This window comes from Schistocerca piceifrons, chromosome 4, assembly GCF_021461385.2.
Source record: "Schistocerca piceifrons isolate TAMUIC-IGC-003096 chromosome 4, iqSchPice1.1, whole genome shotgun sequence".
Classification (NCBI taxonomy): domain Eukaryota; kingdom Metazoa; phylum Arthropoda; class Insecta; order Orthoptera; family Acrididae; genus Schistocerca; species Schistocerca piceifrons.
The window spans coordinates 255,307,809-255,329,875 of NC_060141.1; positions in this window are offsets into that span (position 1 = coordinate 255,307,809).

A 22,067-nucleotide genomic window follows, 5' to 3' on the forward strand; every position below is an offset into this window, starting at 1 on the left:
GCCCAACACCAAGAGAAAAAACCAGTCACGGTTGGCGGGCTAGTAAAGAAGAACTGAAAAGAATGAGGAAGACCAAATGTGCAAATGGAGGACTGAATGTAAAGTGGCCAAAACTAGAAGATGACGTACTGAAATGGATTCAAGGACATCGTCAAAATGTCTTTGGAATTAATACAAAAATGATTCAAGTTCCACTGTAGCTAGCTATACAGTGGAACTTAACAGACTTAAAGGGTGGAGTTGGTTGGTACTCCAGGCTTATGAAGCGTCGTGGACTTAGGTGCGGACCAAATCATCTCAGAACATGTCACGAGAGAATGAAGAGAAAATATTATCTTTCCGCCGCTATATTGTTCAAAACTGAAAGAAAATCAGCGTGGAACTGAGCCGAATAGCGAATATGGACGAAACTCCTCTTACATCTGATGTGTGGAGTAACAGAGCTGTTACCATGAAAGACGCTAAAACTGTTGTTCTGACAGTACTAAATTTAATCCAATGATCATTTTCAGGTGCAAAACTATGTCAAAACCTTTTTAAACACGGCCAGGTGTTGTTGTTGGATGGACGAGGCTGATATGATATCATGGATTAACAGAATGTGGGGAAGAAGGGAAGGTGCTTTCGTGAATAAATGTTCTCTTATTGCGCTAGATCAATTTAGTAGTCATTCGATAAATTCTGTGAAAGAGAAACCGAGACAAGAAGGTACAGAGCTTGCTGTTATTCCGGGAGGTTTTCTTTACAATTGCAACCTCTTGATGTCTCGATAAATAAACCATTTAAAGTGTATATTAGAGAGAAATTGGACAAATGGATGATGGATGAAACCCAACATAAATTCACGCCGAAGGGAGCCACAATCAAATAAGTGTGTTACTGGTTCACAATAGTGGCCTAGAGTGGGACAAGACATTATTGCTAAATCTTTCAACAAGTGCAGCATAAGTAACGCTCTTGATGGCAGTGAAAACCATCTTATATATGAAGAGGACAACGATGAAGACCAATTGGAAGAAGAAGAACAACGTAAAGGAAGTTGAGATGACGGTTTTCAGAGATTTTAAAAATCACTTCGTTTTTATGAACTAAGAGGATTTTTTCCGTCTGTCTTTCCAATCTAATAATAAAAACGGTAAACATGCAACTTTTTTAAATAAATTGCATATAATTATGGTGTTTCTTATTGTTTGTAGCACCTTATAGTCAGTAAAATATAGAATTTACCTGTCTGGAGTAGCGTCTTTTCAACAAGTGTTTACCTAATTTACTGGCATTAGTGTTGAGCAGACTTTGTAGAGTGTCGTTCCACCGTGCACGCCAGTGAAGTGTATCTCAATTTCAATTTGCGACAGTGAAGAGTAGGGTGCAGCAGTTGTATTTAGTTTGTGTATTGTGCCTAGTTCAATCGTTCTGTTAGACGCCCCTACTTTGAAGTGAACATTAAGGTTTTTTACTTGGTGTTTTTATGATTGCTGGTGGAGCCGTATCTAACTTTGTAGAGAAGTTTAATGTTACTAAAGTGCCATGGATGCTTGATTTAATTTTACTTAACATCCGAAACCATAGTCAAGAGTGTTCCACAACTTGAAGAGTGTGTGATAGCCATGAGCAGCTGAGCACCAGCACTTTGACTTTATCTATCGACAGCTTCGTTTAGTTGTAAATTTCTTGAAGCTAAAATCTTCTAAGTTATTACGGCTCGTCATGGTCCTCTGCAATTCCTTTCTACGCAGTTTACGTTTCTATCTCTCTGTTGTGATCGTTCCAAGTATTTTTTAGTGTGACCGATTAGCTAAACAGTTAACTGGGAAGATCAGAAGATCCTGAAGAAGATCCCAACAGAGATCTCAAAACGTCGATTGTGTTAGAATAAATTGAAATAGAAGATTTTTAGCTTCCGTGACAAGTGTAATGAAAGCCTGCAGGCTTACATATTTCTTGCTGTATAGCTGAACTCAGTAAAAATCAACAGGGACTATACCTACTGGTTATGACTTCGTGAGGAATTGGGCATACCAGGAAACAACTAGATGCTGCTGTCCTGGGCTGTGAAGGCGTTGCGATGCTTGCGGTGAAAGCTGAAGGACTACTGGTGCTTTTTTGCGGCTCTTGGGTTCCCTGATCAAGCAGTGTCTTCCGATACGCGTGATCTGAGCGGTTCATACTGAAATGAGAGTAAATAGTGAAAGTGGCGGAATCGAGAATCTTTGGATGGGAAGTGAAAGCTAGCACTGGCCGTAAGTGTGTCACGATTTACACAATGGAAAACTGCAGTAATAGAACCTCGTTTCGAGAATTTATTCCCATATTTAAATGCATTTATTGACATGGATATTTCCGGTGATTTTCTGTCTGTCTGGCATTGAAGATGTATTTTTGATGTTAACTCTCAAAATCGGACCAAATGAATACTCTAATGTTGTAAATGGTACTTCTGTGTTGTTATAGGTGTCTTCTAAAATTCCTAATTCTGGAATTATTTCACCCAAGAAGATAGTACTACTATTCGACATTTCACTCGTAGTCCAAAACCCAAAATGACAGACATCATGATATGTGACCGTGGGATAGAAAATCGAATTACAGCCCTTAACGGAGGAAAACCAACTGGGCTTAATCGGATACCTATACTATTCTACGTCGGCTGTGTGAAAAGAAATGCTTCTTTTCGTGCACGTTACCTGTGCACGTGAAATGGTTCTTTCTGTGTGATACAGTATGCACTGTAACTATCAATTACTCTCGTAACACATCAAAACAACTGATAAAAACACACTGCCTATTCCAAATTCCACAATTGTGGTGAGATACATTAAATAGTACCATGAACACGTACTTTGTCCCCTTGCAATGAAGTCAGCATCAATACGGCTTGTTATTAAAACTAACTAGATGTATAATATCAAATGCTTCTCAGCTCGTGGTCGATTATGGATGCCTCACTGCTCGCTGGTAGAATTCTGTCCTGAATTACTGGTATTAGGAAGACAGATCACCAAGCGTTGTCTAATCAGCAACGAGGTCGAGTGAAATACCATCACTACCACAGACCGTACCTCAAAGCCTTCAATATTTGTATATTTATCAAAATAATATAAGAGACCCAACGCAGGTTTACGGATGACATACACTAACGTAGATCAAGAAAAATCCCGTAACGATGGCACCACACAGTCGAAATCCGTCGAAACACCGTAATTGGTTGAAGTCATAATACCAGTCTAAAATTTTCCTTCCGACCGTAGAATAAGTAAAACTACTATAAAAACTAATAAACAACAGTGAATTTGTTTATATTTAATTAGCCCTGGTCATGCATGACCAGCGTATCACTACGGCCGTGGTGTCGACCACAGTACATCTCAGTTTTGTCGTTTTGGTACTATAAAAAAGTTTCAAAAGTAATTCCTCCTTTTAACGACATTGGTTACTTAAGGTTTTTATGATTGTTCATCGGATCCACATGCTGATGTTATACTCTGTACCTAAGCCACACGTTTCCAAATATAAAGTTTCATTTCCTGATGATGAGGTATTCACAAACAACAGTCACTTGAAACAATTTTAACAACCACTTTTGGGCAAGTTAAATGTTTCCTAGAGCACAATCACTCACTGTCTTTCCCAACTCAGATTTTCCTTAATTATTTCGTGTTTAAATCATACAGTTGTCAAAAAAATCGATACTATACATAAAAAGTACTTTTTGCGACACTTCATAGCGCAAAACATTCGTACCTTTATTCAGTATATAGTAATGGCAACTTATAATGCAACAGCATTTTCACACACTCATGCTTTTTATAGAGTCGTTATGACATCACAAAAAGGACCCGTGGACTGTAGTACTAATAATCGATGCTGTCAACACAAAGAATATTATAACTGTGTTGCCGAACCTGTTCCGCGATTTGATCAGCCAGTTTCATAAGCTTTTTATAAAATCATGTCTTGCTCGAGCTTCCAGGCAAATATGCATAGGCGATGATACTCGCAGACGGATCAGAGAACCTGGAGAGAACAGGATATGCTTTTTGGCACACTTATGCGCAAACAGAATCAAAGCATAAGCTGCCAAAGAAACGACAATAATGACGGTAGAGCTTACGGCCATCGCGGAAGCCCGTAAGTACTGTTATGCAGAGCTAGAGAAATATATTGTCACCCTTTCGGAATCTCAGTCTCCGTTCACTCTCCTGACGTATTTTCATCGAGGGCACGAAAATCATCCGATGGTCCAAGAGACAATGGCATACTTAACCCAACTGGAAGGGAATGGTCGCAAGGCCTCCATGCATTGGGGTAAAGGCGGTCAAAACGTCCTACGCAACGAGATCACGGTACAGGAACAGGATACGGACCAAATGTGACAAAGAGTGGCAAACTTGTTAGACAACTAAAGGAAAATACCACGCGCAAATAACTTCAGTGCTACTAACCACACCATGGTACCATAGACTCAAGCGCTCACGGTAATTTGCAGTCACCATAGCACGGTTTCTGTAAACCACTGTCGATATGCACAGCACTTACACCACATGTGCATAGTGCCTTTTCACTTTGTAACTGGGACGAAGTGGAAGACACAAACCACAAATGTTTTGGATGCATCAATAGGTGTGACCTTACGTCAGATATGCTAAGAACTGTTGTAAGCAAGAAATAAACCTTTCACATCTACGCCAACATTATTGACAACTTCAGGCTTTGAAGTATATAAAGAAGAGAGATATGAATTAACTCGTGTAAACTACATACCTTTGACTAATTTCTGTGCGTCATTTCAAATTAAATTTACCTATGTTTTACGTCATCATCATTGGTATTTGTTCTCTTTAATTCGCTTTTATATCTATAGCAGTTCCATGTCTTTATGACTTACTTATGTAGATGGCTGTATGGCGAATACTCAAATTTCAACTGAAAATAAAAATAAATAAAACCTATAATTTTCGTCACACTACGCCTAACAGGAGAGCGGAATAAAGGAAATGTATTATCAAATTTCGAATATGTTTAGACATGAACTGTGCAGTTGATTAGTGACACATGAAAATTTACAACAGACCAGGACTCCAACTCGTATTTCCCGCTTAACATGAGCAGTTAACCACTTCGGCCGCCTGTATATGCCTCCCCAATTGATCCAAACCTCCATTCGTCACAGTGTGTCAACATCTCTTAGTATTAGCACACATTATGTGACTCCTGCACAGAGAGAGGCAGTATTATTATCGCCATTTTAAACTACCTTCGCATGTAACACAAATTTGCAATGACCGTATTTCACAGTGTCTATATAGTACTGTGCAATGTGTGAAGCAACAACTCTAGAGCTGTACTAAACACACAGAATGTATTCGCATATTAGATTAGATACCAGATACACAGTTTATTGTGCCGCAAAAAAAAATTGTACTGGATCTGTTCTCGTAGCTGTATTTCCTGCATATCACGAGCTACCAACTTAGCGACTTCGGCTATAGGTGCACGTCTTCTTGGCCGAGGAGGAGGAGGAGATTAGTGTTTAACGTCCCGTCGACAACGAGGTCATTAGAGACGGAGCGCAAGCTCGGGTGAGGGAAGGATGGGGAAGGAAATCGGCCGTGCCCTTTCAAAGGAACCATCCCGGCATTTGCCTGTAGTGATTTAGGGAAATCACGGAAAACCTAAATCAAGACGGCCGGAGACGGGATTGAACCGTCGTCCTTCCGAATGCGAGTCCAGTGTGCTAACCACTGCGCCACCTCGCTCGGTTTCTTGGCCGATCCGTACCTCCATATCTCCCAGTGTGTCTATGCCCCTTAGGGGCCGCATACGTTCTGTAATTCCTGCAGAGGTAGAGACGATGTTATTATCATCGTTTTGGCCTGTCGTGACATGTAATACAAGTTAGAAATGTCTGTATTTTACTGTTGCTCCATAGTGCTACCCGCAATTACCTTCAGACATGTGCATGTTGTAAAATACAGACACTGTAAATTTGTATTATTTGCCAAGACAGGTTAAAACAACACTGTCTCTACCTGGCGGGATCACATAAAATCTGCAAGCAATAAGGCAGAGAAATACACTGTGATATGAGAAATCTTGCCTTGGCCCAGCAGGCGTGTGCGGATAGCCGAAGTGGTTATGTGCCAGTACATTTCGTCTACTTAATAGGACTGTAGACTACACAGGAACTGTAAAATACAGATGCTGCGAACTAGTATTACTGAATATTTCCACCAGAGCCGGCACGAGCGTCCCGGACGGACTGTGAACTTAAGCGCCCCAAGCAGCAGTTAGCAATCTCCGTCTACGCGGGTCCCGACTGATGTCTATCGCAAGCGACTGAGATCGGTGTAAGAAGAGGTGCCAGTAGCCTCTGAACTTGCCAGAACACCGGAGAAGGCTAGTGACAGTACAGAATAGTTCGATCTGAAGCTAAAGCAGGTTTATATACACTACTGCCATTAAAATTGCTACACCACGAAGATGACGTGCAACAGTCGGGAAATTTAACCGACAGGAAGAAGATGCTGTGATATGCAAATAATAAGCTTTTCACAGAACTCATATAAGGTTGGCGCCGGTGGCGACACCTACAACGTGCTCACATGAGGAAAGTTACCAACAGATTTCTCATACACAAACAGCAGTTGCTGGCGTTACCTGGTGAAACATTGTTGTGATGCCTCGTGTAAGGAGGAGAAATGCGTACCATCACGTTTCCCACTTTGATAAAGGTCGGATTGTAGCCTACCGCGATTGCGGTTTATCGTATCGCGGCGTTGCTGCTCGAGTTGTTCGAGATCCAATGACTGTTAGCAGTATATGGAATCGGTGGGTTCTGGAGGGTAATACGGAACGCCGAGCTGGATCCAAACGGCCTTGTATCACTAGCAGTCGAGATCACAGGCATCTTATCCGCATGGCTGTAACCGTTCGTGCAGCCATGTCTCGATCCCTGAGTCAACAGATGGGGACGTTTGCAAGACGACAACCATCTGCACGAAGAGTTCAACGACGTTTGCAGCAGCATGGACTATCAGCGCGGAGACCATGGCTGTGGTTACTCTTGACGCTGCATCACAGACAGGAGCGCCTGCGATGGTGTACTCAACGACGAACCTGGGTGCATGAACGGCAAAACGTCGTGTTTTCGGATGAATCCAGGTTCTGTTTACAGCATCACGATGGTCGCATCCGCATTTGGCGACATAGCGGTGAACGCACATTGGAAACGTGTATTCGTCATCACCATACTGGCGTATCACCCAGCGTGATGGTATGGGATGCCATTGGTTACACGTCTCGGTCACCTCTTGTTCGCATTGACGGCACTTTGAACAGTGGACGCTACGTTTCAGATGTGTTACGATCCGCGGCTCTACCCTTCATTCGATCCCTGCCAAACGCTACATTTCAGTAGGATAATGCACGACCGCATGTTGCAGGTACTGTACGGGCCTTTCTGGATACAGAAGGTGTTCGACTGCTGCCCTGGCCAGCACATTCTCCAGATCTCTCACCAACTGAAAACGTCTGGTCAGTGGTGTCCGAGCAACTGGCTCGTCACAATACGCCAGTCACTACCCTTGATGAACTGTGGTATCGTGTTGAAGCTGAATGGGCAGCTGTACCTGTAGACGCCATCCAAGCTCTGTTTGACTCAATGCCCAGGCGTATCAAGGCCGTTATTACGGCAACTGGTGCTTGTTCTGGATACTGATTTCTAAGGACCTGTGCACCCAAATTGCGTGAAAATGTCAGTTCTAGTATAATATATTTGTCCAATGAATGCCGTTTATCATCCGCATTTCTTCATGGTGTAGCAATTTTAATGGCCAGTAGTGTATGTACCCTTCTAAGACAGACTTTTCAGAATGTAAACTTTAATATGATAATTTTCTGTTGTGGAACAAGTAAATTTCAAGATCCCGACGAGACTGATATTTTTCAAATGCAAGCTGAAAAACTGCATATTTTTTTACACGACCAGTCACAGTAATGTGAATGCCACCTAAGTTCGACGTCAACGTGCAATAACCACTCTCAAACGTCACGTGGCAGCACCCGCTGTAGAGGGTATATAAGACGTGTCGGGAAGCTGCAGAAGCCAGTACAGTTCTTGTCTGTTGTAATGCGGAGACAGGGCGGCTTATCTGTCTTATAAGAGGGGCATGATCATGGGCATTCGAGTCAAGGATGGAAGCGAAACTGTTCGTGTGCCGTCGTGATCAAAGTAAACTGCGCGTGACAAACTGGTGCTATCAAAAACCGGCGCCGAGGCAGCTACGGTGGACTAAGCGTCATAGATGACAGCGGTGAATTGCTGTAGCGGAAATGTGTACAGGCGATTAGACGTCCAACTGCTGAGAAACTGATCGTCCAGGTGAACCAAGGGGCTACCAACAGCGTTTCCTCACAAAGCGAACGTTGTTGTTTACTGGGATCCGCAAGAGGCGTCTGATTCATGCAAGCGTGCTGACTGTTCTTCCTCGGAGACGAAGGCTGGAATTTGCACGTCGGTACCACCGATGGACGTCCATTGTGTGGTGTTAGGTAGCCTGTTCAGATGAATCAGCTCCATATGACACACAGCTGTTGGCGTGTTCAGTATGAACCCACTGAAAGCAAACACCATGTAACAACCGTCGGAAGGCTCCAGGCTAGATGAGTGAGCGTCTACACAATGATATCTGTTAATTAGTCCCAACGCATGAACAACTTCCATGTTAAAACGATCCTGATTGACACTGTTCTCCTCAGTATCACTTTCATTAGTCGTGATTTGAATAATCATGGCTAATGAAAGTGATACTGAGGAGGACAGTGTCCATCAGGATCGTTTTAATATGACTGACACTGATAATATGACTGATACTGACACTGCCCACTTAATTTGTAATCGAGGTAATAATTCACTGCGTATACGTTTTCTTGTCCAGTACTGACTGAAAAACAAAGACATCACTGAAAATATCAAAGTGACGTTACTTCTGGCGATTGGGCTCCAGAACCGAAGACTGCTGCAGAATGCGATGTCCGTGTCACCAGTCTCCATGTATGCCACGGCCGGTTGGTGTGCCATATTAATAGACGCTGCATTGTTCGTCTCACAAGACCAAAGGTCGAATTATGTGGCTTCTTTTACTGGTAATTCTAGGAAGTTGAAAATGAAAGATGCAGTTGGTGACAATTACTGTCAGATCATATGCTGTACGATTTATTTCCGACGTTATTATCGATTTCAAGCCACATTAGCTACACTCCGTTTTAGAAATATCCTAAATGCCACAATACAACATTAATCACTTCACACTGAAACTTTAAAACTGCCGGAGCGTGGAACGAATAATTAAACTGAATCCATTACTTCCAAACAAACGCATCCCACGTGAGCGTGGTCGACCAACGATGAGTATAGACGCACTCGTGCAACTGTACATAATAACATGAGAACACAGAGCGAACTATTAGCTTGAATTTATTCCTACATACACTCTCTCACAAACGTATTTAGTGATAGCAGCCAAACAATTCTTACTAGGAATTGTAACTGTGCACTCGCAACTCCTATTCGAAGTTACGTTTATGCACGAAACACCTGTAACTATTTCAAAAAGTATTGTCAGTGGGCATCGATTACTCTTTAATGCCAGACACGATTAACCCTGAGGCAGCTGGAGTAATATAACACAATATATACAATTTGTGTTAACAGCAAGCAATCAGTTTACAAAAAAGTCGTGACGTATAATAGTTATATTGACGTGGGGTTGCATACGAGGCTATGCTGAAAAGTAATGCACATATTCTTCTAGAACATAAGAAAACAATTACGAAGATGTGGCTAAAAATTGCATTAAAGCACAGTTTTAAGCTTCAGCTTCATATATTTAATTTCTTTCTTTCTTTTTTTCTCTTTTATCTGAAAATTTCTTCCGACTCTTATCGAATCCAGGACTTGACAGCCAGCTGCACTCACCTCTATCGTACGGGGTGAAATGATTACCCTTGGCGTCTCTCTTCAGTAGAGCTACATGTGTCAGCGTTATAGTTTGCGGAGTATTTTCGTGGCATTCTATGAGTGATTTCGTTATTCTGGAAAATACAGCGGGCCAACACAAGTATGCATTTATCCGTGGAGTCCATGTCCCCTTCCACATGCTGTCTGTTATTCCTCAGAACGATGGCATTTACCAGCAGGAAAATACGTGTCACATAGGTCGCAGTACACGTGAGTGGTTCGAAAAGCATGAGGATGAATTTACAGTACTTCCCTGGCCACCAGACGCGCTGGATTTAAAGCCAATCGAGTATCTGTGAAACCACTTCGACTGGGCTGTTCGCGACATGGATCCTCAACCGAGATACCTAGCGCAGCTGGACAAAGTAATGAAGTCGGCATGGCCCCACATTCCTGTCGGTACGTTCCAGAACCTCACTGACTCCGTAAATCCTACAGAAGGTGTTTATTCAGGTTTTTGACGAGTGGGCAATATTTTATATTTATCGTAAATGCGAACAGCAAATTAGCTTTTTTTGTATCCAAGCACTCACTCGAAGTACTGAACGAACTACCTAGTGATCAAAAATTTGAAACTTACTGTTATCAATCTCAAAAACTGTTACGACTCATCGCACTGCTAAGTCTTATTCATTAAATCATTTCATTCAATATCATATTTCTGTGTCGAGTGTATTTGTTGCGAGAAATACCAGCTTTATTAACATAGATAAAATATGCAACGTATCAGTTCGGAAGAGCACTTCCAACTACGGCATAGGTTCCAATCTCAGACGAGCTGACTTCTCCGCAACTGCTCTGAAAGTCAATGAGCGAACGGGTTATAACAGACCGCTTAGAATTGCGCTTACTGGCGCACAAGTTCTGAGTACACTTCAGACCAAGTTCGTAATCGTGATTGCAGTCATTGGGACACGAGGAAACTAAGGCGGTAATTGTTTAATCGCGAATTCTAATGCATGTTTACATAAATTACATGATTTTTAAATTGTAAAGAATATGACAGTGTGATAAAATTTTACGATTACCATGCATATAATGCTTCGATCCCATCTCATGTCTAGAGACGGACAGGAAACAGTATCTTTAGTTTGCTTTTCCTAAATATTGATAACATGAATGGAAGACACCTGGTAATTTGATAAGTTTTCATTATAGCTTTACTATGATCAAAAATACTAAAAAGCTTCATTTGCACGCTCTTGTGTAAACAAGCAGTTATCAATCCATATAAAAATACGAGAGAGTTCACTTCAGTTCATCAGATGTTTATCGTAACTAGGGTCTTTCACTGTCATGTGGAGCGAGTAATTTTGCAATTATAGTAGACATTCTCAGTGAAAAATATGGTGACAAGCTGAGCACTTATAAGACAGCCTTAATCTACTTTTTTGTCACACACACTAATTTATACTTAACCGTGTTAAAGTATTATTTCTGACGACATGATCATGCTTGAAAAGTACTATATGTCGTGTTTAAACTAAGTTGAGTGATATTTCAGTTGCGTGAGAACCAGTTAATAAATATTAAGGAATCCTTATTTCAGGTTTCAAGTGGTGAAGCTTATGTATTAGGTTTCATTATAATACTTGCACACTAGACAGCAGATTTGCTTCTATAAAAACTTCTAGAGAGAGGTTCTATTCTTCTCCATCAACTACACCGTCTAAGATGTAGGTTACGTCGTACTATTTCAAGACTATTTAAAGAATCGATGTCCCATGTATAGAACAGCTTATAACGATAGATTACAACTGAGTTAATGTGTTACATATTTTATGTTAAGTACGTAAGTGAGCAGATGTTTAGAAAAGGTTACGAATAACGTCTGAAGTTTGTTGGAAATTGCTAAGTGCTCCCTTATTGAGCACTAGCTGAATGTATTCTGGGTAATTTGTACTCCATTTTAAGTAGAAGCTCATTTCTAACACCTCTCAGTTTATGACGTCATAGCTCCTGCATAGTTCAATTATTGTGTGCCGTACAATGATATTATTTCGGAGGCACATTAAACGGTATACGCGGAAACTGCTCACAGAATGTGTTGCGAGTAGAATTAGTACTAAATAAGAAATAAATTAGAACGTTATGCTTAATGCTGAATTTTTACTGCAAGAACAGCAAAAACGTAGTCAACAATAAATGTATTGCCCTTTCATCATTTAGTGACTGGTATCAGCGAGGAATAGTTTCATGAAAGTCCGCAACTATGTTTATGGTTTGTTGGAAATAGCTGACTGCTCCCATTTCAAATATTTGGTGAATGCTGTCGGGGATATTTGTGGGTAGCGAGCTACGCTGTCTCGAGACGTATTCACACTTTCTAACTGCTATACTTCTCTTAGTGCGTTAAACCTGCATGTATAATAATTAAACCGTGACAGCATTTTAAATTTTTAAATTTGGTCAGTAATTATATGAAATATAGAAAATCAGGTTTTTGATTCCTGCAGAAGGAGTTAGACTGGAAACCTGCCACTGCGACTGACAAGCATTAAGAGTAAACCAGGAACCTGGTAAGTAGGTTAGCAATATATAGGCACACGGAAAGAGCGAAGTGATTTCAGATATGTTACAGTGATTCTATTGCTACGAAAACAGTAGAGGCGGCACCAGTGTATCACAGTCAACTGTCAGTATATTTTCTCCAGATTTATTAAACAGTGTCTAGCGAGGATAAAGTCGCCTATGTTCCAATTCAATTTTTCATGAACAAGTATACTGATGTTGTGTATGAGCAATGCTGACCTGTTATGACAATAGCAGCAAATTTTTGAATTTCCTCGAGGTCTGCTGTCAGACCTAGTACACAGGGTGTTACAAAAAGGTACGGCCAAACTTTCAGGAAACATTCCTCACACACAAAGAAAGAAAATATGTTATGTGGACATGTATCCGGAAACACTTACTCTTCATGTTAGAGCTCATTTTATTACTTCTCTTCGAATCACATTAATCATGGAATGGAAACACACAGCAACAGAACGTACCAGCGTGACTTCAAACACTTTGTTACAGGAAATGTTCTAAATGTGGTCCGTTAGCGAGGATACATGCATCCACCCTCCAAAAAAAAAAATGGCTCTGAGCACTATGGGACTCAACTGCTGAGGTCATTAGTACCCTAGAACTTAGAACTAGTTAAACCTAACTAACCTAAGGACATCATAAACATCCATGCCCGAGGCAGGATTCGAACCTGCGACCGTAGCGGTCTTGCGGTTCCAGACTGCAGCATCCACCCTCCGTCGCATGGAATCCCTGATGCGCTGACGCAGCCCAGGAGAATGGCGTATTGTATCACAGCCGTGCACAATACGAGCACGAAAAGTCTCTACATTTGGTACCGCGGTTGCGTAGACAAGAGCTTTCAAATGGACCCATAAATGAAAGTCAAGAGGGTTGGGGTCAGGAGAGCGTGGAGGCCATGGAATTGGTCCACCTCTACCAATCCATCGATCACCGGATCTGTTGTTGAGAAGCGTACGAACACTTCGACTGAAATGTGCAGGAGCTCCATCGTGCATGAACCACATGTTGTGTCGTACTTGTAAAGGCACATGTTCTAGCAGCACAGGTAGAGTATCACGTATGAAACCATGATAACGTACTCCACTGAGCGTAGGTGGTAGAACATGGGGCCCAATCAAGACATCACCATCAATGCCTGCCCAAACGTTCACAGAAAATCTGTGTTGATCACGTGATTGTACAATTGCGTGCGGATTCTCGTCAGCCCACACATGTTGATTGTGAAAATTTACAATTCGATCACGTTGGAATGAAGACTCATCCGTAAAGAGAACATTTGCACTGAAATGAGGATTGACACATTGTTGGATGAACCATTCGCAGAGGTGTACCCGTGGAGGCCAATCAGCTGATGATAGTGCCCGCACATGCTGTACATGGTACGGAAACAACTGGTTCTCCCGTAGCACTCTCCATACAGTGACGTGGTCAACGTTACCTTGTACAGCAGCAACTTCTCTGACGCTGACATTAGGGTTATCGTCAACTGCACGAAGAATTGCCTCGTCCATTGCAGGTGTCCTCGTCGTTATAGGTCTTCTCCAGTCGCGAGCCATAGGCTGGAATGTTCCGTGCTCCCTAAGACGACGCTCAATTGCTTCGAACGTCTTCCTGTCGGGACACCTTCGTTCTGGAAATCTGTCTCGGTACAAACGTACCGCGCCACGGCTATTGCCCCGTGCTAATCCATGCATCAAATGTGCATCTGCCAACTCCGCATTTGTAAACATTGCACTGACTTCAAAACCACGTTCGTGATGAACACTAACCTGTTGATGCTACGTACTGATGTGCTTGATGCTAGTACTGTAGAGCAGTGTGTCGCATGTCAACACAATCACCGAAGTCAACATTACCTTCCTTCAATCGGGCAACTGGCGGTGAATCGAGGAAGTACAGTACATACTGACGAAACTAAAATGAGCTCTAACATGGAAATTAAGCGTTTCCGGACACATGTCCACATAACATCTTTTCTTCATTTGTGTGTGAAGAATGTTTCCTGAAAGTTTGGCCGTACCTTTTTGTAACACCCTGTATAAGGGTACCCAATGCCTTACAAGAACTTAGACACTGCCTTATACATTATGACTATCAAAAGTACCCAGACCCCCTATCCCTCAATATGCGATATGGAGTTTATCGCTGAACGTTACGAGAGTTGGAATCATCAGTATAAAATCAGGCAGGGTTATTATGCTGACAGATGTACAGCAGTAACATCAAATATGGGTCGGCCAGGAATGCTGAATGACATTCAGTGTGTAGTAGTCACTGGAAGTGGTTTGTAACATTCCCTAGACCGATGTATCACCTTGTAACATCCCCTCTGAGGAATGACAAACCATAATTTACAGCGTACGGGATCCCTTTGACTGTCTGGTACGGTGAGTAGTAGATTTACATGGGTGCGTAGCGGGTCCTGTTTGTGACTTGCCTGCGCGGTGACAGCGTAGTAAGCCACCGCACTTTCTCGACCTGTAATCTTACCTGCCGTTACCTGCAGCTCAGCCGCTCGTACATAATTCGGTACGCTGTGGATTTTGAACGTAGCAAATACGTCGAACTAAGGTTTTGGAGAGGAATTCCGGTGCTACTAAATAATCCAACGCAGCAATTATAGACACGTTGGCCTCAAAATCCTTTGATACAATTTATTGCAAACAAATTGCAAAATCGTAGTTTCCACGCCAGAATCCAGCCAGATAGCGGTCAGACGGATATGCCCCTCTAAGTGGGTTTAAGACCGCTGTCGGATACAGAATGTGTTTGGTTGCTGCCTCAATCAGGCTAATCCCAATTGTGATGGTATTAACATAATTCACTCAGTTGCCACGCGGGTCTTTTAGTGCACAAGGCCAGGATCTTGTATCGCCGGATGCCACGGAACTAAGTCTTTACTTACACTTGATACCCCAGATAATAATAAGCATTATCATAACCAATTGGTCATAATGATCATTGGCAGAAAACGGAAACAGAATTGCAGCAACAGGAGCGAACACAGCAGCTGATTTCCATGTTCAATGACTGTCGTGTTATTGCACGCAATAAGGTTTGCTCAATAAACTATTTACCTCTATGCCTCATTAATTGTCACATATGAAGAGTAACATTTCTTCTCAGTCGAAACAACTTCACCAACTACGAGAACATTACTTTGTGACCATGTTATTAAGATTTAGCCAAAAAGGAAAAGTTTAATTTGTAATATAGCGGGAGCGCATCTATCGGCCATCTGTACTACTCTCCTGTCGAACCGCTTGTTCTCCAACAATGGCGTGCTGTGCACCCCTTCTCCCCCACTAAACCGCTTGTTACATCAGCCACCACCTCTTCCCTTGAAACAGACACATTTTACGTTATACTTTCCCTATTACGCTCTGCGCATATACACTTTCGATTTACACTCTTCTGCAAATTTTTCTCTGGCCCTCTGCTCTAATTTAAAGTTTTTTTCAAACGAACCACTTTTTTACCTACCGCACCCGACTCGGTTTTATCGTAATCCTTCAGCACGCTACCTCCACTCTGGCTGTCCGTTTGTCTGCCATCCCGCTGCATGCTAATCGGCGCTCGCTTAATTAACAAGGCTGGAACTTTAGCTTCATAGCCCATACAATAGCCAGGTTTCTTTCTCAAACCACCTCATATTCGTAGCTATCGAATTAAGTTCTTGAAACTATTGCTTATCTGAAGCGTCGTCATTCGTGCACAGCAGATTGCCACGTTGCAGGTTGTGATCTGGAAACGTGACAACTACTGCTAAACCGACACCAAACAGACGCCATGTAGTGTCGGACAGAGACAGTCCAGTATTGCAGAAGATGACTGAAAAGTCACATGAAACAATGAGTTCCAAATGCTACTAGCAGCCCAGCTAGTACAGTGGCTGTGTGCAGGGAGTTAGAAAGGATGGGCCACAAAAATCGAGTAGCTCCTCAAAACCCACAGCTTTCTGTACTGAGAGCGAGTGGTGTACAGAGCGACACCAGAGGACACTAGATGATGGAAAAGAGTGACTTGGGGTGATTAATCACTCTTTACCCTATCCTTTACCCTATCCTATAGAAGGTTTCTGTTTTGTCGAATGCCTGGAGAACGCTATCTGCCATCATTTTCAGTGCCGACAGAGAAATGTGAAGGAGGTGATGATAAGTAATGGAGTGATTTCCCGTCGTTAAGGTCTGGTTCCCTTTTTGGGCTTAAGAAAACGGTAAATGCGAAAGGATATGGTCACCTTTTGCAGAACTGCGTACTGCCCAGACCAGAAAAACATTTCGGAGGCGATGATTGATTGAACCAGCGTGACAATGCACTCTGTCATAAAGCATCTGTGAAGTAATGATTTGTATTCAGTAACATTCCTGCAATGGTGAAGCCTGCTAAGAGTTCCGTCTTCAATGCAGTGGAGCAACTCTGGGATGAGTTGGAACAGCAGCTTCACAGCAGACCCCAGTGTCCAATTTAACTACCTTCTCCGGTTTCGGCTCTTGAGCAAGTATGAGCTGTCCTTCCTCCACAGACATTCAAGTATCCTAATGAACAAATAGTTTATGCGACTACTTCAGTAAAAATGTTGATATCTTTTGAGTTTTATGATAGAGTTTCCTTCAGCCCATCTCACAACAGTCCTGTTAGAGACTACAAATAAAATGCACCAGTCTTGAACTCATCAGGAACATGGAAGTTCAAATGGTTCAAATGGCTGTAAGCACTATGGGACGTAACATCTGAGCTCATCAGTCCCCTAGACTTTGAACTACTTAAACGTAACTAACCTAAGGACATCACACACATATCCATACCCGAGGTAGGATTCGAACCTCGTCCGTAGCAGTAACGCGGTTCCGGACTGAAGCGCTTAGAGTATGGAAGCCACCATAGGCCATGGCCGTTGGCACCTACCACAGAGGAGTATAAATAATTGGCCGGATGGCGGTGCCGAACTCTGTTTTAAGCAGTGATGGCCAGGCAATTTGTCCCTGAGCTACTTGCACAGTGTCGGTAACACCTCCTTCGGACCGCATTTAGCACTGCTTGCGAAATCACTGCATATTTCGTCTTCCTATTCTTGTTCGCCTCGGTACCTGCGCTGTGTGCGCTGTGGATTGCCAAGCGAATGCGTCCGGGTTGGACTCCCAGCCGATCATCATAATTGACATTTTACTGTTGATATGGCTGAATGAGCATCTCCCGAAAGCTGATATATCAAGAAAAGAGAAGAAGACAGTCAGTACTTCCATGTATTATGTTTAACTGATATCAGTTTCCAAACTTTCGTGTAGCACGTCTGTCTGTCGTGATAATGTGTACCGCTGTGTCCCAACAAGTGCATTAAGGGGGCAAAAGTGTTGCCGCAATTTGTTGCATGGCTGTGTAAGCCGTCAACACTCTATGAGGGACTTAGCCATCTTCCATCCTAACATTTAGTTTCATCAGCTGCACAAACCCTAAAGTAATGTGTCACCACTGCCTGCCAGCACCTGCGTGATCAAATTGCAGTGTTTTACAGAGAACATTACCTAAGACGTTGAAGCATACCTTTCTATGAATGGACACCACATGGCACAACTTCTTAGCTACAGTGCACATGTGCAGGTCGTATATAACAGCAATTTTGCTGTTTTATAGTAACATAATAATGTGTTCTCAATAGATTTGCTCATTTGATCACTGTGGGCCGTAGGTCCTTCTCAATAGGAAAGATCGGCAGGATAAATGAAGGATTGTAGCGAAAGTGAACAAGTCGCAAGAGACGACTATTGGGAGGGCGTAACTACACACAACAAAAGAAGTTTTGTATCACTTCGATTCCCAGAATTCCGGAACCTGTACAGAAAATTGGAATAGAGATCAACATAAACATCATTCCTACCCTTTCTATTGCTCATGAAAACCACACATTTCATGTTGTACGACCGTAGAGCGCAACAGCGATCTGTTGTAGAGTTTTAGAACATGTTTTTTGCTCGCTTATCATGTCGTTTTTGGAAACCCAGAATCTTCTCTGTAGGAATCAACATGAATTCCGGAAACAGCGATCGTGTAAGACCCAACTCGCTTTATTTGTTCAGGAGACCCAGAAAATATAAGATACAGGCTCCCAGGTAGATGCTATTTTCCTTGACTTCCGGAAGGCATTAGATACAGTTCCGCACTTTCGCCTGATAAACAAAGTAAGAGCCTACGGAATATCAGACCAGCTGTGTGGCTGTATTGAAGAGTTTTTAGCAAACAGAACACAGCATGTTGTTATCAATGGAGACACGTCTACAGACGTAAAAGTAACCTCTGGCGTGGCACAGGGGAGTGTTATAAAACGTGCAGGGAGTGGAAACTGACCCTTAACATAGAAAAATGTAATGTATTGCGAATACTTAGAAAGAAGGATCCTTTACTGTGTGATTATATGATAGCGGAACAAACACTGGTAGCAGTTACTTCTGTAATATATCTGGGAGAATGCGTATGGAACGATTTGAAGTGAAATGATCATATAAAATTAATTGTTGGTAAGGCGGGTACCAGGTTGAGATTCATTGGGAGAGTCATTAGAAAATGTAGTCCATCAACAAAAAGAGGTGGCTTACAAAACACTCGTTCGACCTATACTTGAGTATTGCTCATCAGTGTGGGATCCGTACCAGATCGGGTTGACGGAGGAGATAGAGAAGATCCAAAGAAGAGCGGTGCGTTTCGTCACAGGGTTATTTGGTAACCGTGATAGCGTTACGGAGATGTTTAGCAAATTCAAGTGGCAGACTCTGCAAGAGAGGCGCTCTGCATCGCGGTGTAGCTTGCTCGCCAGGTTTCGAGAGGGTGTGTTTCTGGATGAGGTATCGAATATATTGCTTCCCCCTACTTATACCTCCCGAGGAGATCACGAATGTAAAATTAGAGAGATTCGAGCGCGCACAGAGGCTTTCCGACAGTCGTTCTTCCCGCGAACCATACGCGACTGGAACAGAAAAGGGAGATAATGACAGTGGCACGTAAGGTGCCCTCCGCCACACACCGTTGGGTGCCTTGCGGAGTATAAATGTAGATGTAGATGTAGATGTTGGTTCAGATTACTGTACACACCAGTAACTCTAATACCGCCGGCCGCGGTGGCCGAGTGGTTCTAGGCGCTTCAGGCAGGAACCGCACGACTGTTCCGGTCACACGTTCGATTCTTGCCTCGGGCATGGATGTGTGTGATGTCCTTTGGTTGGTTAGGTTTAAGTAGTTCTAAGTTCTAGGGGACTGATGACCTCAGATGTTAGGTCTCATAGTGCTCAGAGCCATATGAACCATTTGAACTCTTAATACCCAGTAGCACGACCTCTTGCATTGATGCATGCCTGTATTCATCATGGCATACTACGCACATGTTCATCAAAGCACTGTTGGTCCAAATTGTCCCACACCTCAACGGTGATTCAGCGTAGATCCTTCAGACTGATTGGTGGATCACGTCGCCCATAAACAGCACTTTTCAATCTATCCCAGGCATGTACAATAGGATTCATGTCTGGAGAACATGCTGGCCATTCTAGTTGAGCGATGTCGTTATCCTGAAGGAAGTCATTCAGAAGATTTGCATGATGGGGGCGCGAATTGTCGTCTATGAAGACGAATGCTTCGCCAATGTTCTGCCGATATTGTTGCAATATCGGTCGGAGGATGGCATTCACGTATTGTACAGCCGTTACGGCGCCCTCCATGGCCACCAGCGGCGTACGTCTGCCCCACATAATCCCACCCCAAAACAGCAGGGAACCTCCACCTTGCTGCACTGGCTGGGCAGTGTGTCTCAGGCATTCAGCCCGACCTGTTTGCCTCCAAACACGTTTCTGACGATTGTCTGGTTGAAAGCATATGCCGGCACTACAGTCTGGAGCCGCGCGACCGCTCCGGTCTCAGGTTCGAATCCTGCTTCGGGCATGGATGTGTGTGATGTCCTTAGGTTAGTTAGGTTTAAGTAGTTTTAAGTTCTAGGGGACTGATGACATCAGAAGTAAAGTCCCATAGTGCTCAGAGCCATTTGAACCATTTTTTTGAAAGCATATGCGATACTCATCGGTGAAGAGAATGTGATGTCAGTCCTGATCGGTCCATTCGCCATGTTGTTGGATCCATTTGTAACGCCCTGCATGGTGTCGTGGTTGCAAAGATGGACCTCGCCATGGACGTCGGGAGTGAAGTTGCGCATCATGGGGCCTGTTGCACACAGTTTGAATCGTAACACGACGTCCTGTGGCTGCACGAGAAGCATTATTCAACATGGTGGCGTTGCTCTCGGCGTTCTTCCGGTCCATAATCCGTAGGTAGCGGTCATCCACTGCAGTAGTAGCCCTTGGGCTGCCTGAACGAGGCATGTCATCGACAGTTCCTCTCTCTCTGTGTCTCCTCCATGTCGAACAATATCGCTTTGGTTCGCTCCGAGACCCCTGGACACTTCCCTTGATGAGAGCCCTTCCTGGCACAAAGTAACAATGCGGGCGCTATCGAAACGCGGTACTGACGGTCTAGGCATGGTTGAACAACACGAGCCGTGTATTTCCTTCCTGGTGGAATGACTGGACTTGATCGGCTGTCCGACCCACTCCGTCTAATAGGCGCTGCTCATGCATGGTCGTTGACATCTTTGGCAGGGTTTAGTGACATCTCTTAACAGTCAAAGGGACTGTGTCTGTGATACAGTATCCACAGCCAACGTCTATCTTCAGGAGTTTGGGAACCAGGATGATGCAAAACATTTTTTGATGTGTGTATATTTGGTTCTGAGTCGAAAGGCACTGTCCCAGTTCGCTCCATGCCAGTTTTCCTCGGTAGGAGGGCGGTGACTGTGGTCGCCGGTATTCACAGTGAAAGAAGACTCAGAATTTTCTATTTATTTCCATAAAAATGCATGTAGCTTATTTATTCGTGGCTGGTATCATCAATGCCCTCTGAGGAATCGCGTCATAGGCGGCCTTCAGCTCGCTCAAGGCAGCTGACAACGCAAACTCCCTTCCGTCTGGCTGTTGCGGTGGTGAATCACCGTTTGCCGTGGCCTAGGCTTTGACTGCATTGAGACGCCGTGGCATTGAGTGACGGTGGCGCGTGAATTGAACTTACACACGCCGGCTTGGAAGGTGCTCTGTCCCTTCCGCTCACTACCCTTCTTCACCATACGTCGTACCGCGATGACGGTTGCCTCCCACCAGCGAAGTTCGATGATACTGACCTGCCGTCCAGATAGCCCCTATAGTCCGCAAAAATGGCAAAAGCTGGTGAACTCATCCTCATGGGAAGGAAAGACAAACAATTACTCCCATCTGCGACAGAGGAAGACTGTGGTGTTGGACTTCGCAAATGGTGATTATGGCGAGTAGCGGTTGTTGTTGTCCGCAGCGGTCAGCGTGCAATAAAAACGACGCACTAATTATCTTCTGATTTCGTTCACGGTGATATTCCTGAACATATCTTAATATTTGATCGATAGCAATTTGCACCTTTTATGGATCAGTCAATTTATCTACAGTAC